This window comes from Lipotes vexillifer, unplaced genomic scaffold, assembly GCF_000442215.2.
Source record: "Lipotes vexillifer unplaced genomic scaffold, Lipotes_vexillifer_v1.1 scaffold384, whole genome shotgun sequence".
NCBI lineage: Eukaryota > Metazoa > Chordata > Mammalia > Artiodactyla > Lipotidae > Lipotes > Lipotes vexillifer.
Genome location: NW_006793498.1, coordinates 1725194 through 1740713, shown reverse-complemented (window position 1 = coordinate 1740713; position 15520 = coordinate 1725194). Strand labels below are relative to the sequence as shown.

Sequence of the window (15520 nt, the reverse complement as noted above, 5' to 3'; positions counted from 1 at the left end):
GGAATGCAGTATAAGACTTAAAACTTGAGCAAGCATGTTTATCACTGTCAGCGCTTGAGTTGTCCCTTCCTCCTTTTTTCCTGTGTCTTCCTGCTCCCCATTCCTTCATCTGCCCCTCTTAAAATCTTATCCCATTTTTCTGTGGAGACCTTTCAATCTCATCAATTCCTTTTCTATACTTCCACAGTACTTAGTTAAAATGTCTCACTTTTAAGACATATTCATGCAATCAGTTAGGGTTAAAAAACAAAGAAATAATTGCAATACAGCTAACAACATATGTTTGTACAGCATGGAGATGAGAGTCAACCAAGTCAATTAAAAGGTCTTCAGAGCAGATGATGTCTAGAGAAGGCTAGCCTTTAAAGTTGAATAAAAGTTTCCAATATCAAGTCTTAAAGACTAGAGCTGTGCCTGGTAATAATGTCGGTATAGTCCCACTAGTATAGTCATGTCTTTCTCAACCAAAAACACAGAAAATGATTTGAGTGACTATCTCCTCAATTCTCTCAAGGATGCCTTATAACTAGTTTCACTCTAAATTCCTAGAAGAGGAATGAATATATAAATTTGATTAAATTTCTTTTTTACCTTTTTTTTTTTTTTTTACACAAGTGACAGATTTTTAAGATCTAGTTCCGTGAACACTATTGCAAATAAATTTAAAAAGCAGAAACACATCTGACTTTAAGTCTTTATGTAGATGTTTTGCTTTTAATCCAGTCAGAATTCAAAGAAGACGATTGACTCTTTGACAGATATTAATACCCAAAGGCATATGGAAGAATTAATCAGTAAGATTCTAAGCCACTAGTAATCCATTCCCAGAACAAAATTTCCATGATCACTTCTTTTTACTGGTTTTGCCAGTGTGTTCATTTTAATCAACTGATTTCACACTCTTGGAAATTTTGAGGATTTCCTGTCAATGCCAGATGTTACCAGTGCTGCCTCAGAAAGGTTACAAACAAAGCCCGGAACGACTGACTCTACAAAAGGACCTCCTTTAAAGCCAAGCCTTTTGTTGTTCTTGTTTTTAGCTAAACAGAAGTGGACTGTTTCAGGCTGGCCAAAAAAAAAAAAAAAGAAGTTGCTGGCTTCTTGTCCTGGTTAAATGGATAGGTAAATAGGATAAGCACATTTAAGTTATTTTTCCTGCTTATGTTATCTTTATCTTTGGTATGCTGATATTTATTTGTTTATTCAAGAGCAAATATTTACTGAGTGCCAACTGTGTGCCAGGGTGCTCTTCTAGGTGATAGATGTATAGCAGCAAATGAAACAGAATTCCTGAGCTTATATTTTATTTTGGAGAGACAGGCAATCAATAAACAAGCAGTTATACAGTTGGAGGGATGGTGATAAGTTCTCTGAAGAAAAATACATTCAGGAGGAAAAAGGAGGTATTCTATATAGGGAGTTCTAGGAAGGGCCTGTTGATAAGGGGACACATGAAGAAAGACTTGAAAGAAGTGAAGGAATAAATCATGTGGGTATCTCAGAGAATTAACCTTTAACTGTTAAACAGTCTTATAAAAGGCTCTTCTCAATCTGTATTTCCAGCCTCATCTTCCATCACTTCACTCACCAGGTTCATGTCCCCAAGATTTTCATGGCAATTGGAAATCTCTAAATAGTATTTCAATTTGATAATATTCCGCATGTCTGTTTCTGATTTTTGTTTTGCATGACACATCATAAACTGGGAGTTTTGTTTTATTTTGGTTTTGGCTACTTGACAGTGTTCTTCAAGCTATCTTAAATTAAAAGCATCCCCAGGTCAATAGCTGCATTTCAAGTCAGATCCCACCCTGACTTCTCTGTCCCTGTGCAATTATTAGGTTTGTCTTTTTCTCTTGATGTTTTGGCTAGTACCCTGTTACCTCAAGGGACTGAATTTTCTTCTGCTGAGTTCAGTTTCCCAATAGCAGTGACACCTGACAGCCTATATTAACTTGTTGATACAACTGCCAGTTAAAAAATGTCATTCGCCACCAGGTTCTACAAGAATTAAGTCCTTAGTCACCATAGTTGTTGACCTTTAGCACCCCTGAAAGGAGTTCAGGGCAGAATGAGGCACTCTGTGCTCTGGGAAAACTGGCAGAACAGTCCTTCAGATAGTTAGATATTTTCAGGGGAAATTTTTTATGAACCTGGATTCTTGCATCTTTCCATACTTAGAAAAGCACGGAAACCATTAACTAAGATATGTGCTCCTCATGACTAGCAGCAACCTTCTACCAAAATGTGTGCTTGATTGCAAGTACCACCTTTGCCAAAATCACATATATACTGACCTCTCCCCTTACCTCTTCAGAACAGTTTCTCAGAGCTGAGGGGTTATCTCCTGGGCTATAGTTGTCAGTAGGACACTGAATAAACTTGACTCACAGCTTTTACGTTGTACATTTGTTTTTTTGTTTGTTGTGGGTTTTTTTGGTTTTATTTTGAAGTAGACACAACTAGGTCAGCTTTCTTTACTTTTGTTAATTATCTATCCTACATCTGGTTGAATGGACATCTAGGACCTTAAAGGTAGTTCTATCCCACTTGTCTTTTTTCCTTGATAACATGGTATCCTAAGTTTGGATCTACCTTCAGATTCTTGTCACCATGTCTGTCCTTCATAGAGCCAACTCTTGGCCTTACTCTCATTTTCTGACATATTACCATTATCCAGCCCTACTCGTACCTGGAACCATGACCAGTTTTCTCTGACTCAACTCCATTACTTTCTAAACACATGTGACATCATTCCATGAGCTTTGTTTTTGAAATTTTTTTTAGGAATAAATTTTTTATTTATATTGTAGGAGAGATATTATTAAGGCTCTTAAAGAGCAATAATAAGAGAAATAGAATAAAATTAGCAGTAAAAGATAATATAACTCTACTACTCTAATAAATCAGCTGTTTATAATTTTCCAGACAAAAAAACTTTTAAAATTGAGATACAGTTGACATATAACATTATATTAGTTTTGGGTGTACAACATAATGATTCAATATTTGTATATATTGTGAAATGGTCACCACAATAAGTTTGATTAACATTCATCACCATACATAGTTATAATTTTTTTTCTTGTGATGAGAACATTTTTAATCTTTTAGCAACTTTCAAATATGCACTACAGTGTTATTAACTGTAGTCACCGTGCTGTATCTTACATCCATGACTTATTTATTTTATAACTAGAAGTTTTTACTTTTTGACCACCTTCACCCTTTTTGCCCACCCTCCACCCCCTGCCTCTGGCAGAGGTTGCCTCTGGCAACCCTCAATCTATTCTCTGTGTCTGCAAGCTCTTTTTCTTTTTTTTTTTAACCCACATATAAGTGAGGTGGTACTGTACGGTCATCCCTTGGTGTCTGCAGGGGATTGGCTCCAGGATCCCTGCAGATACCAAAATCTGTGGATGCTCAAGTCCCTTATATAAAATGGCATAGCCCAATCAGCCGTTTATATCCATAGGTTCCACCTCCCACACTAGGGAAGGCCAACTCTATTTATCTTTGTCTGACTTACTTTACTTAGCATAGGGCCCTCAACTAAGAGACACCTGGCAGCCTGACCTGGGGACAGTGTGCAGATTCACATAACCACCATCATAGACAAATATACTGAACAGTTGCATCATAGAAGGAAATACACTCACATCTCTCCAGCCCCACTATGCATGTCCTAACCCCTGGCCACTATTATTCTGCCCTTTATTTCTAAAATTTTGTTATTTCAAAATATTATATAAATGAAATCAAATAGGATTATCTTTCTTCTCAGCCAAATTCTCTGGAGATTCATGTAAGGTACTACATGTATCGATAGTTCATACCTTTTTATTGCTGACTAATATTTCATAGTACGAACGTACTACAGTTTCTTTAACCATACACATATTGAAGAATATTTTTGACTATCATAAGTAAAGCTGCCATAAACATTTGTGTACAGGTTTTATATAAGCATGAGTCTTCATTATTCTGGGATAAATGCCCAAAGAGTGCAATTGCAGAGTCATGTGGTTATTGTGTTTTATTTTGTGAGACTGCCAGATATTTTCCAGAGTGGTTGTACCATTTTGAATTCCTATCAGCAATATATGGGTGATCCAGTTTCTCTACATCCTTGCCATTGTTTGGGATTGCCACTATTTTTTCTTTTAGCCATTCTGATCATGTGAGGATAGTTCATTGAGGTTATAATTTACATTGCCCATCAGGATGATGGCTAATGGTATTGAATATCTTCTTCTGTTTACTTGTGATCTATATTTCCTCTCTGGTGAAAAGTCTCTTCATGTCTTTGCCCATTTTCTAATTGGATTGTTTGTGGGGTTTTTACCATTGAGTTTTGAGAGTTCTTTATATATTCTAGATACTAGTCTTTTGTTGGGTATGTGGCTTGTAAATAATTTCTCCTAGTCTCTAGCTTCTTTTTTCATCCTTTTCACATGTCTTTCTCATGGCAAAAGTTTTAAATTTTGATGAACTCCTGTTTATCAGTTTTTTATTTTATGGATATGCTTTTGGTGTCAAGTCTAAGGACTCTAGATCCCCAAGATTTTCCCCTATGTTTTAAAAGTTTTATAGCTTCACATTTAATATTTAAGTCTGTGATCCATTTCCAGTTTATTTTTGTACAAGGTTTGAGATTTAGGTCAAGTTTCATGCTTTTTCCATTGATTTGCTTTTGCACCTTCATCAAAAGGGAATAAAGAACAGATGGAACAAATAGATGTAGGATTTAAAGTAACCATGTCAATAACTACATTAAAGGTAAATAGCCTAAACCCCAATTAAAATGCAGAGATTGTCTGAGTGGATAAAAAAGCAAGACCCAACTCTGTGCTATCTACAAGAAACCAGTTTTAAATATTAAGGCATAAATATGTTAAAAGTAAAAGCATGAATCAAAAGTTTAGGTGCCTGGATGGAACTGAGGGTAATTCTAAGATTTGTACTGTGGGAGATTAGGTGATTAGGTGATTGATAACAGTTAACCAAAGAGAATATTGAAGGAGTCATAGCTGATTGGTGATGAGGGTAGTAAGTTCATGTTAATGTTTGAACATGTTATTATTTGAGATGTTTGCCACATATATGTGTAGAGATCCAAGGTATCTAGTTGGAAATACTGGATCTGGAATTTGAAAGAATAGTTTTAGTCAGAAATGTAGATTTAGGAATAAGTAGAAATATAACTAAAGCCATGATAGTGGCTCAGCCAGCATATATATTGGCAAAAGGATCCTGAGAAATATCAATATTAAAGAAGTAGTGAAGTTGAATAGGAAAGAACTGTCAGAAAAGTCAAGGCCTGCCCAAAATTTTATGTTTTGTATTCTAGTTTCCTTTTGCAAGGTAGAATGGTCTTATAATGATTTGGCTTAGGATAGTACAAAAACATTTCCTGTAATGTAAGGCCAATAATATTTCTTAAAATACCCAGAAAACAATAGCAATTCCTGTCTTCCACTTCCCCTATTGTTAATTTTTCTACTAGCACTGGAGAACTTGTACGTACTTGGATGATCAGAATCTCTTTTAGGAACACCTTGACCTGATAGCCTTTAAGTCCTTTACTCTCTGGAGAAGTTCACATTTGCTTTAGATGTATGTTAATATGAAAGATCATGTAGAGTAGACTTACAGCTTTTTCTATCCATATTACTTGCTGACAGAGAGAGTCTGATTTCCTTCACATGATTAAGTGGCAAAATAGAGTGGAATGTCCAGAGAGTGATTATGCTGAGAGTTAATTTAAGTAGATAAGTAATGACATAAGACAGCTTGCCTGAGACCAAGAGTAAGCTTCTGTCTGAGTCCTGAATGCGAACAGTGCTATAGATATAAATGCATAAATTTTCAGAAGTCAAATATTCCATTAAATACTTTCTTTAGATTAAAAAAAAATCAGATTCTGTATTAGTTATCTATTGCTGTGTAAGAAATTACCCCAAACCTTAACAGTTTAGTAAAACAACTAGTGTTTTACTTCGCACATAATTTCTGAAGGTTAGGAATCTGGGAGTGGTTTAGCTGTGTGGTTTTGGCTCCAATTCTCTCAGGAAAGTTCCTCAAATTGTCAACAAAGGCTGCAGTCAGCTTAAATCTTTCCTGGAATTCAAGAATCCGCTACCAAGTTCACTCACACGGGTGTTGGCAGCCCTCATTCCTTCACTGGTCGTTGGCCAGAGGCTTCATTTGTTTGCCACATAGACCTCTCCATAGAGTTGCTTATTCCAAGGCAGCGGCTTTTGCCTAGAGCAAGAAGAGAACCGAGACAGAGAGAGACAGAGAGAGAGAGAGAGAGAGAGAGCGCGAGAGAGAGCGCGAGCATGTGCCTAAGATGGAAACTGCAGGTTTTTTATAAACTAATTTCAGAACTGACATGCTGTCACTTCTGATATATGCCATTGACCACACAGACTAACCCTAGGACAGTGTATAAGGGTGTAACTACCCAGTGGCAGGAATTATAGGGGTTATCTTGGAGGCCAGATGCCACAGTGTCAGAAAGCAAATCTTACCATCCACTTTCTTCTTTGTGCTTTGCTGTGTTCAATTAAACCTATGGTATGGTTATGTCATATAACATTCTAGAAATATTTATTGAGTGTCCACTATATGCTTGGCACTGGGTTTTGTTTTTGTCTTTTGTTTGTTTTGCTGTGTTGGGTCTTTGTTGCTGCGTGCGGGCTTTCTCTAGTTGTGGTGAGCGGGGGCTACTCTTCGTTGCGGTGTGCATGCTTCTCATTGTGGTGGCTTCTCTTGTTGTGGAGCACGGGCTCTAGGTGCATGGGATTCAGTAGTTGTGTCTCGCAGGCTTAGTTGCTCCACGGCATGTGGGATCTTCCCAGACCAGGGATGGAACCCGTGTCCCCTGCATTGGCAGGTGGATTCTTAACCACTGTGTCACTAGGGAAGTTGCCTTCACTGAGCTTTTATTTTAAGAACTCTCTAAAAGTCCCATCTGGAGAAGAAGTTAGACTTGGGATATATTTTGAAGTTGGAGCCAATATGACTTGAATGGATTGGACGGTGGAGAGTGAGAGAAAGAATAATAAACATGATCCTTTTTTGCTTTGGGCAACTGTATATAAGAAGTGTTAATGATATGGGAAAAACTGAGGAGGAGTGGGAATTTTTTGGTGATAGAGGACGATTACAGTTCATTTCAAATGAACATGTTGAATAAGGTGGAAGAGGACAGATGTTTATGAAGTGACCCTATCAGTAGCTGGCAGCTGGAGGGTTGTTTACCTTTATGTTCCTACTTCCTAGTAAAGCTCCTGTTACAGAATAGACATATGACGAATAATGGGTGGATGGATGCATGGATAACTAGGCATTATTGTCATTAGCATCTCTACTTTACAGTTGAGAAAAGTGAATCATAACAAGGTTAAGCAACTTTCTCCAGGGTCATGCGGCCAGTAAGTGGTCAGGACTTGAACCCTTGTGGTGTGGCTCCAGAGTCTGTGTTTCTATCCACTGCACCATACTTCTCATTATTATTATCATGGTATAATCATTATCATAAACCTATATCTATATATCTCTGTGACCAATTGGGTTGGGAGAGATGGAGTAATAAAAGTTATACTTGAGTGAAACATGAAGACTGTTGGTGAACAAAATGCCACCTTCATCCTTGGAAGAGGCATTCACTTTGGTATAATCCTATTGTGCTAATTTAAAGCATAACCAGGTAAACAATCTATGGGTTAAACCGTATCTGAAGAGAAAGTAAAATACCTGATTAGTAGCATACCTAAATCCTATTAAAGGCTCAGGTTTACTTGCATATCTTTGTGAGTCTCAAGGTCTCCTGAATGTCTGTTTGAGAAAAGAGTGGGATTATGCTGAATATATGTGAATTTGTTCCATTTATCCCATATGTAAAGATATTCAATGACTAGAAAATGTAAAACATTGAGTATGACATACATGCCTTAGCTGGTATTAATTGTAAGCATTATTTTACTCAGATGAAAGCCATTACTTAGCTCGCACTTCAGAGTGCCCCTAATGAATACAGGAAAGAATGCCTTGACAATAGGAATTAGTACATTATGGTGGTTGTAGAATAAATCAGTATTGTTTATTTTTTGAAGACTTTGTTTAACTTATTGTGGTTTTAGTTATACAGAAGTTTTCAGGTTCTGCATAGTCAGATTGGTTCACCTTTTCCTTTATGAGTTCTGAGTTATGGTCAAACCTAAAAAGTCCTTTCTTATCAAGAAGTTATAGAAACTTACACAAGACTCTTAGATAGCCTCATCCACCAGAGGGCAGACAGCAGAAGCAAGAAGAACTACAATCCTACAGCCTGTGGAACAAAAACCACATTCACAGAAAGATAGACAAGATGAAAAGGCAGAGGGCTATGTACCAGATGAAGAAACAAGATAAAACCCCAGAAAAACAACTAAATGAAATGAAGATAAGCAACCTTCCAGAAAAACAATTCAGAATAGTGATAGTGAAGAAGATCCAGGACCTCGGAAAAAGAATGGAGGCAAAGATCAAGAAGATGCAAGAAATGTTTAACAAAGACCTAGAAGAATTAAACAACAAACAAACAGAGATGAACAACACAATAACTGAAATGAAAAATACACTAAAAGGAATCAATAGCAGAATAACTGAGGCAGAAGAACGGATAAGTGACCTGGAAGACAGAATGGTGGAATTTACTGCTGCACAACAGAATAAAGAAAAAAGAATGAAAAAAAAAATGAAGACAGCGTAAGAGACCTCTGGGACAACACTAAAGGCAACAACATTTGCATTATAGGGGTCCCAGAACAAGAAGAGAGAGAGAAAGGACCAGAGAAAATATTTGAAGAGACTATAGTCGAAAACTTCCCTAACATGGGAAAGGAAATAGCCACCCAAGTCCAGGAAGCACAGTGAGTCCCATACAGGATAAACCCAAGGAGAAACACGCCGAGACACATAGCAATCAAATTGGCAAAAATTAAAGACACAGAAAAATTATTGAAAGCAGCAAGGGAAAAATGACAAATAACATACAAGGGAACTCCCATGAGGTTAAGAGCTGATTTCTCAATAGAAACTCTACAAGCCAGAAGGGAGTGGCATGATATACTTAAAGTGATGAAAGGGAAGAACCTATAACCAAGATTACTCTAGCCAGCAAAGATCTCACTCATATTCGTTGGAGAAATCAAAAGCTTTACAGACAAGCAAAAGCTAAGAGAATTCAGCACCATCAAACCAGCTCTACAACAAATGCTAAAGGAACTTCTCTAAGTGGGGAACACAAGAGAAGAAAAGGACCTACAAAAACAAACCCAAAACAATTAAGAAAATGGTAATAGGAACATACATATCGATAATTACCTTAAACGTGAATGGATTAAATGCTCCAACCAAAAGACACAGGCTTGCTGAATGGATACAAAAACAAGACCCATATATATGCTGTCTACAAGAGACCCACTTCAGACCTAGGGACACATACAGACTGAAAGTGAGGGGATGGAAAAAGATATTCCATGCAAATGGAAATCAAAAGAAAGCTGGAGTAGCAATACTCATATCAGATAAAATAGACTTTAAAATAAAGAATGTTACAAGAGACAAGGAAGGACACTACATAATGATCAAGGGATCAATCCAAGAAGAAGATATAACAATTATAAATATATATGCACCCAACATAGGAGCACCTCAATACATAAGGCAACTGCTAACAGCTATAAAAGAGGAAATCAACAGTAACACAATAATAGTGGGGGACTTTAACACCTCACTTACACCAATGGACAAATCATCCAAAATGAAAATACATAAGGAAACAGAAGCTTTAAATGACACAATAGACCAGATAGATTTAATTGGTATTTATAGGACATTCCATCCCAAAACAGCAGATTACACTTTCTTCTCAAGTGTGCACGGAACATTCTCCAGGATAGATCACATCTTGGGTCACAAATCAAGCCTCAGTAAATTTAAGAAAATTGAAATCATATCAAGCATCTTTTCTGACCATAACACTATGAGATTAGAAATGAATTACAGGGAAAAAAAAACATAAGAAACACAAACACATGGAGGCTAAACAATACGTTACTAAATAACCAAGAGATCACTGAAGAAATCAAAGAGGAAATCAAAAAATACCTAGAGACAAATGACAATGAAAACACGACGATCCAAAACCTATGGGGTGCAGCAAAAGCAGTTCTAAGAGGGAAGTTTATAGCTATACAAGCCTACCTCAAGAAAGAAGAAAAATCTCAAATAAACAATCTAACCTTACACCTAAAGGAACTAGAGAAATAAGAACAAACAAAACCCAAAGTTAGGGGCTTCCCTGGTGGCGCAGTGGTAGAGAATCTGCCTACCAATGCAGGGGACACAGGTTCAAGCCCTGGTCCAGGAGGATCCCACGTGCCGCGGAGCAACTGGGCCCGTGAGCCACAATTACTGAGCCTGCGCGTCTGGAGTCTGTGGTCCGCAACAAGAGAGGCCGCAACAGTGAGAGGCCCACACAGCGCGATGAAGAGTGGACCCCGCTTGCCACAACCGGGGAAAGCCCTCGCACAGAAACGAAGACCCAACATAGCCATAAATAAATTAATTAATTAACTTAAAAAAAAAAAGCAGAAGGAAAGAATTCATAAAGATCAGAGCAGAAATAAATGAAATAGAAACAACGAAAACAATAGCAAAGATCAATAAAAGTAAAAGCTGGTTCTTTGAGAAGATAAACAAAATTGATAAAGCATAAGCCAGACTCCTCAAGAAAAAGAGGAAGAGGACTTAAATCAGTAAAATTAGAAATGAAAAAGGAGAAGTTACAACAGACACTGCAGAAATACAGAGCATCCTTAGTGACTACTGCAAGCAACTCTATGCCAATAAAATGGACAACCTGGAAGAAATGGACAAATTATTACAAAGGTATAACCTTCCAAGACTGAACCAGGAAGAAATAGAAAATATGAACAGACCAATCACAAGTAATGAAATTGAAACTGATTAAAAATCTTCCAACAAACAAAAGTCCAGGACCAGATGGCTTCACAGGTGAATTCTTTCAAACATTTAGAGAAGAGCTAACACCCATCCTTCTCAAACTCTTCCAAAAAATTTCAGAGGAAGGAACCCTCCCAGACTCATTCTATGAGGCCACCATCACCCTGATACCAAAACCAGACAAAGATTCTACAAAAAAAGAAAATTACAGGCCAATATCACTGATGAATATAGATGCAAAAATCCTCAACAAAATACTAGCAAACAGAATCCAACAACACATTAAAAGGATCATACACCATGATCAAGTGGGATTTATCCCAGGGATGCAAGGATTCTTCAATATACTCAAATCAATCAATGTGATACACCATATTAACAAATTGAAGAATAAAAACCATATGATCATCTCAATAGATGCAGAAAAAGCTTTTGACAAAATTCAACACCCATTTATGATAAAAACTCTCCAGAAAGTGGGCATAGAGGGAACCTACCTCAACATAATAAAGGCCATATATGACAAACCCACAGCAAACATCATTCTCAATGGTGAAAAACTGAAAGCATTTCCTCTAAGATCAGGAACAAGACAAGGATGTCCACTCTCACCACTATTATTCAACATAGTTTTGGAAGTCCTAGCCATGGCAATCAGAGAAGAAAAAGAAATAAAAGGAATACAAATTTGGAAAGAAGAAGTAAAACTGTCACTGTTTGCAGATGACATGATACTATACATAAAGAATCCTAAAGATGCCACCAGAAAACTACTAGAGCTAATCAATGAATTTGGTAAAGTTGCAGGATACAAAATTAATGCACAGAAATCTCTTGCATTCCTATGCACTAATGATGAAAAATCTGGAAGAGAAATTAAGGAAACACTCCCATTTACCACTGCATCAAAAAGAATAAAATACCTAGGAATAAACCTATCTAGGGAGACAAAAGACCTGTATTCAGAAAACTGTAAGACACTGATGAAGGAAATTAAAGATGATACCAACAGATGGAGAGATATACCGTGTTCTTGGATTGGAAGAATCAGTATTGTGAGGATGACTATATTACCCAAAGCAATCTACAGATTCAATGCAATCCCTATCAAATTACCGATGGCATTTTTTATGGAACTAGAACAAATAATCTTAAAATTTGTATGGAGGCACAAAAGACCCCGAATAGCCAGAGCAGTCTTGAGGGAAAAAAATGGAGCTGGAGGAATCAGACTCCCTGACTTCAGACTATACTACAAAGCTACAGTAATCAAGACCATATGGTACTGGCACAAAAACAGAAACATAGATCAATGGAACAAGATAGAAAGCCCAGAGATAAACCCATGCACCTATGGTCAACTAATCTATGACAAAGGAGGCAAGGATACACAATGGAGAAGACAGTCTCTTCAATAAGTGGTGCTGGGAAAACTGGACAGCTACATGTAAAAGAATGAAATTAGAACACTCCCTAACACCATACACAAAAATAAACTCAAAATGGATTCGAGACCGAAATGTAATACTGGACACTATAAAGCTCTTGGAGGAAAACATAGGCAGAACACTCTTTGACATAAATCACAGCAAGATCTTTTTTGATCCACCTCCTAGAGTAATGGAAATAAAAACAAAAATAAACAAATGGGACCTAATGGAACTTCAGAGCTTTTGCACAGCAAAGGAAACGATAAACAACCCTCAGAATGGGAGAAAATATTTGCAAATGAACAATGGACAAAGGATTATTCTCCAAAATATATAAACAGCTCATGTAGCTCAATATTAAAGAAACAAACAACCCAATCCTAATATGGGCAGAAGACCTAAATAGACATTTCTCCAAAGGAGACATACACATGGCCAAGAAGCACATGAAAATCTGCTCAACATCACTAATTATTAGAGAAATGCAAATCAAAACTACAATGAGGTATCACCTCACACCAGTTAGAATGGGCATCATCAGAAAATCTAGAAACAACAAATGCTGGAGAGGGTGTGGAGAAAAGGGAACCCTCTTGCACTGTTGGTGGGAATGTAAATTGATACAGCCACTATGGAGAACAGTATGGAGGTTCCTTAAAAAACTAAAAATAGAATTACCGTGTGATCTAGCAATCCCACCACTGGGCATATACCCAGAGAAAACCATAATTCAAAAAGACACATGCACCCCGATGTTCATTGCAGCACTGTTTACAATAGCCAGGTCATGGAAGCAACCTAAATGCTCATTGACAGATGAATGGATAAAGAAGATGTGGTACATATATACAGTGGAATATTACTCAGCCATAAAAAGGAACTAAATTGAGTCATTTGTTGAGATGTGGATGGATCTAGAGACTGTCATACTGAGTGAAGTAAATCAGAAAGAGAAAAACAAATATCATATATTAACACATGTATGTGGAACCTAGAAAAATGGTACAGATGAACCGTTTTGCAGGGCAGAAGTTGAGATACAGATGTAGAGAACAAACATATGGACACCAAGGGGGGGAAGCCGCCGGGGGGTGGGGATGGTGGTGTGCTGAAATGGGCGATTGGGATTGACGTGTATACACTGATGTGTATAAAATTGATGACTAATAAGAACCTGCTATATAAAAAATAAATAACATTAAAAAATTTAAAAAGGAAAAGAAAGAAAAGTTATAAAGAAGGAGGTGAAGGGATAAAGAAAAAAGGTAACTATGTGAGGTAATGAATGCTCATTAGGTTGATTGTGGTGATCATTTCGCAATGTATGAAGCCATCACGTTGTGCACCTTAAATATATATGATTTTTGTCAATTATACTTCAATAAAGGTGAAAAAAGATTTTTTTTAAAGTTATAAAGATATTCTCATATATTTCTCATACTTTTCAGTTTTGTTTTTTAACATAAGTAATTGATTTTCTATATATTATGAAAGTGTAATAATTTTTTTTCAGATTGCTAGCTAATTTTTCACTTTTTATTGAATAGACTATCTTCATATCTTTACAAAATCTACTTATATTCTACAGTGTTTTGTATTTTTATTTACGGATATACCACTTTTCCTTTTGAAATAAACCTAGCATCTTGGCCATCTGTTTTCTTGCTCTTTAGTTCAAGTACTAAAAGAGTAGAATATATATGGCCCCCATTTTTATGGACTTGCAAGCTTTCACCTCCAGAAAGTTACAATTTTTGAATCAAGGATTTTAATGGTTTTTACTGCTGGTCTTACTTTTTTGTAAATGGTATTTTAAAATTATGCTTTTAAACTGTTTGCTTGGTATATAGAAATATAACTATTTTTCATATTGATTTCATAACAGTACAGAAACCTTGCTAATCTCTCTTATTCTAATAATTTCACTGTAGATCCTTTTGAATTTTATTTATCAACAGATAAATCATTTGTGAATAATGGTATTTTTGTTCTTTCTTCCTTTCCAGTCTTTTTTCTTTGACTTATTGAGCAGACTGGAACTTCAAGTATAATGCTGAATAGAAAGCATGATAACTGGACAACCTTCTCTTATCTCCAATTTTTTAAGGGGAATGCTCTTAACGTTTCACCACTATATATAATGTTTGCTGTGGTTTTTCTGTTTATTTGTAGATGTCATTTATCAAATTTGGAGTATCCTTCTGTTCCTGGTTTACAAAGAGTTTTCTTTCTTTTTTTTTTAATGACAAATGGGTTTTTAAATGGGAACTTTTTCTGCACTGATTTTGACAAGATTTTCCACCTTAGATTTATTAGTGAGGTGAATTGCATTATAGATTTTCTAACATTGAACTAATTTTGCAACCTGGATAAACTCAACTTGGTAAATGATATATTCTTTTTAACACTGCTGTTGTGGGTTGCTAATATTTCTGGTTCAGAATTTTTATATCTCTGTTCATGAGCAAGAATGGGCTATAATTTACCTTTTTGTAATGTCCTTGACAGTTTTTAGTATCAGTGTTGTACTAGCCTCATAACATGAGATAGAGAATGTTTTTACTTCTTCCATTCTCCGAAGAGTTGGAGCAAAAGTGGAATTATCTATTCCTTGAATGTTTGGTGGAATTCACTGGTAAAACCAGCGGTGCTTGATGTTTTCTTTGTGGGGAGACTTTTAATTACTGATCCAAATTCTTTAATAGTTTATAGGATTGTTGAGGTTTATTTCTTACTGAGTTTGGTCAATTTATATTTTTGAGGAATTTTCCACTTGGTCTAAGTTTTCCTATGAATTGACATAAAATTTTTCACAACAGTCCCCTATTATCTTTCTAAGCTTTGTAATGGTGGCCCCAGTTTTGTTCCTAATACTGTTTATGTCTCTTCTCTTTTTCTCAGTCAATCTGACTGGAGTTTTGTTTAATTTCATTAGTTATTTCAAAGTACCAATTATTAGCTTAGTTGATCAAACCATGTATTTTATCTTTGTTTTCAGTTTCATTAAATCCTGTTCATGTTTTTATTATTTTCTTCCTTCTACTTTCTTTGGGTCTCTTCTGTGTCTCTTTCCC

The 15520-nt window shown here is 36.3% G+C and overlaps 1 protein-coding gene across 2 annotated transcripts in view; it reads left to right on the top strand.

Moving 5' to 3' along the window:
* The window catches only part of RB1 (RB transcriptional corepressor 1), a 134239-nt gene that overhangs the window by 100747 nt on the left and 17972 nt on the right, over positions 1-15520 (top strand). The window lies entirely within an intron of this gene.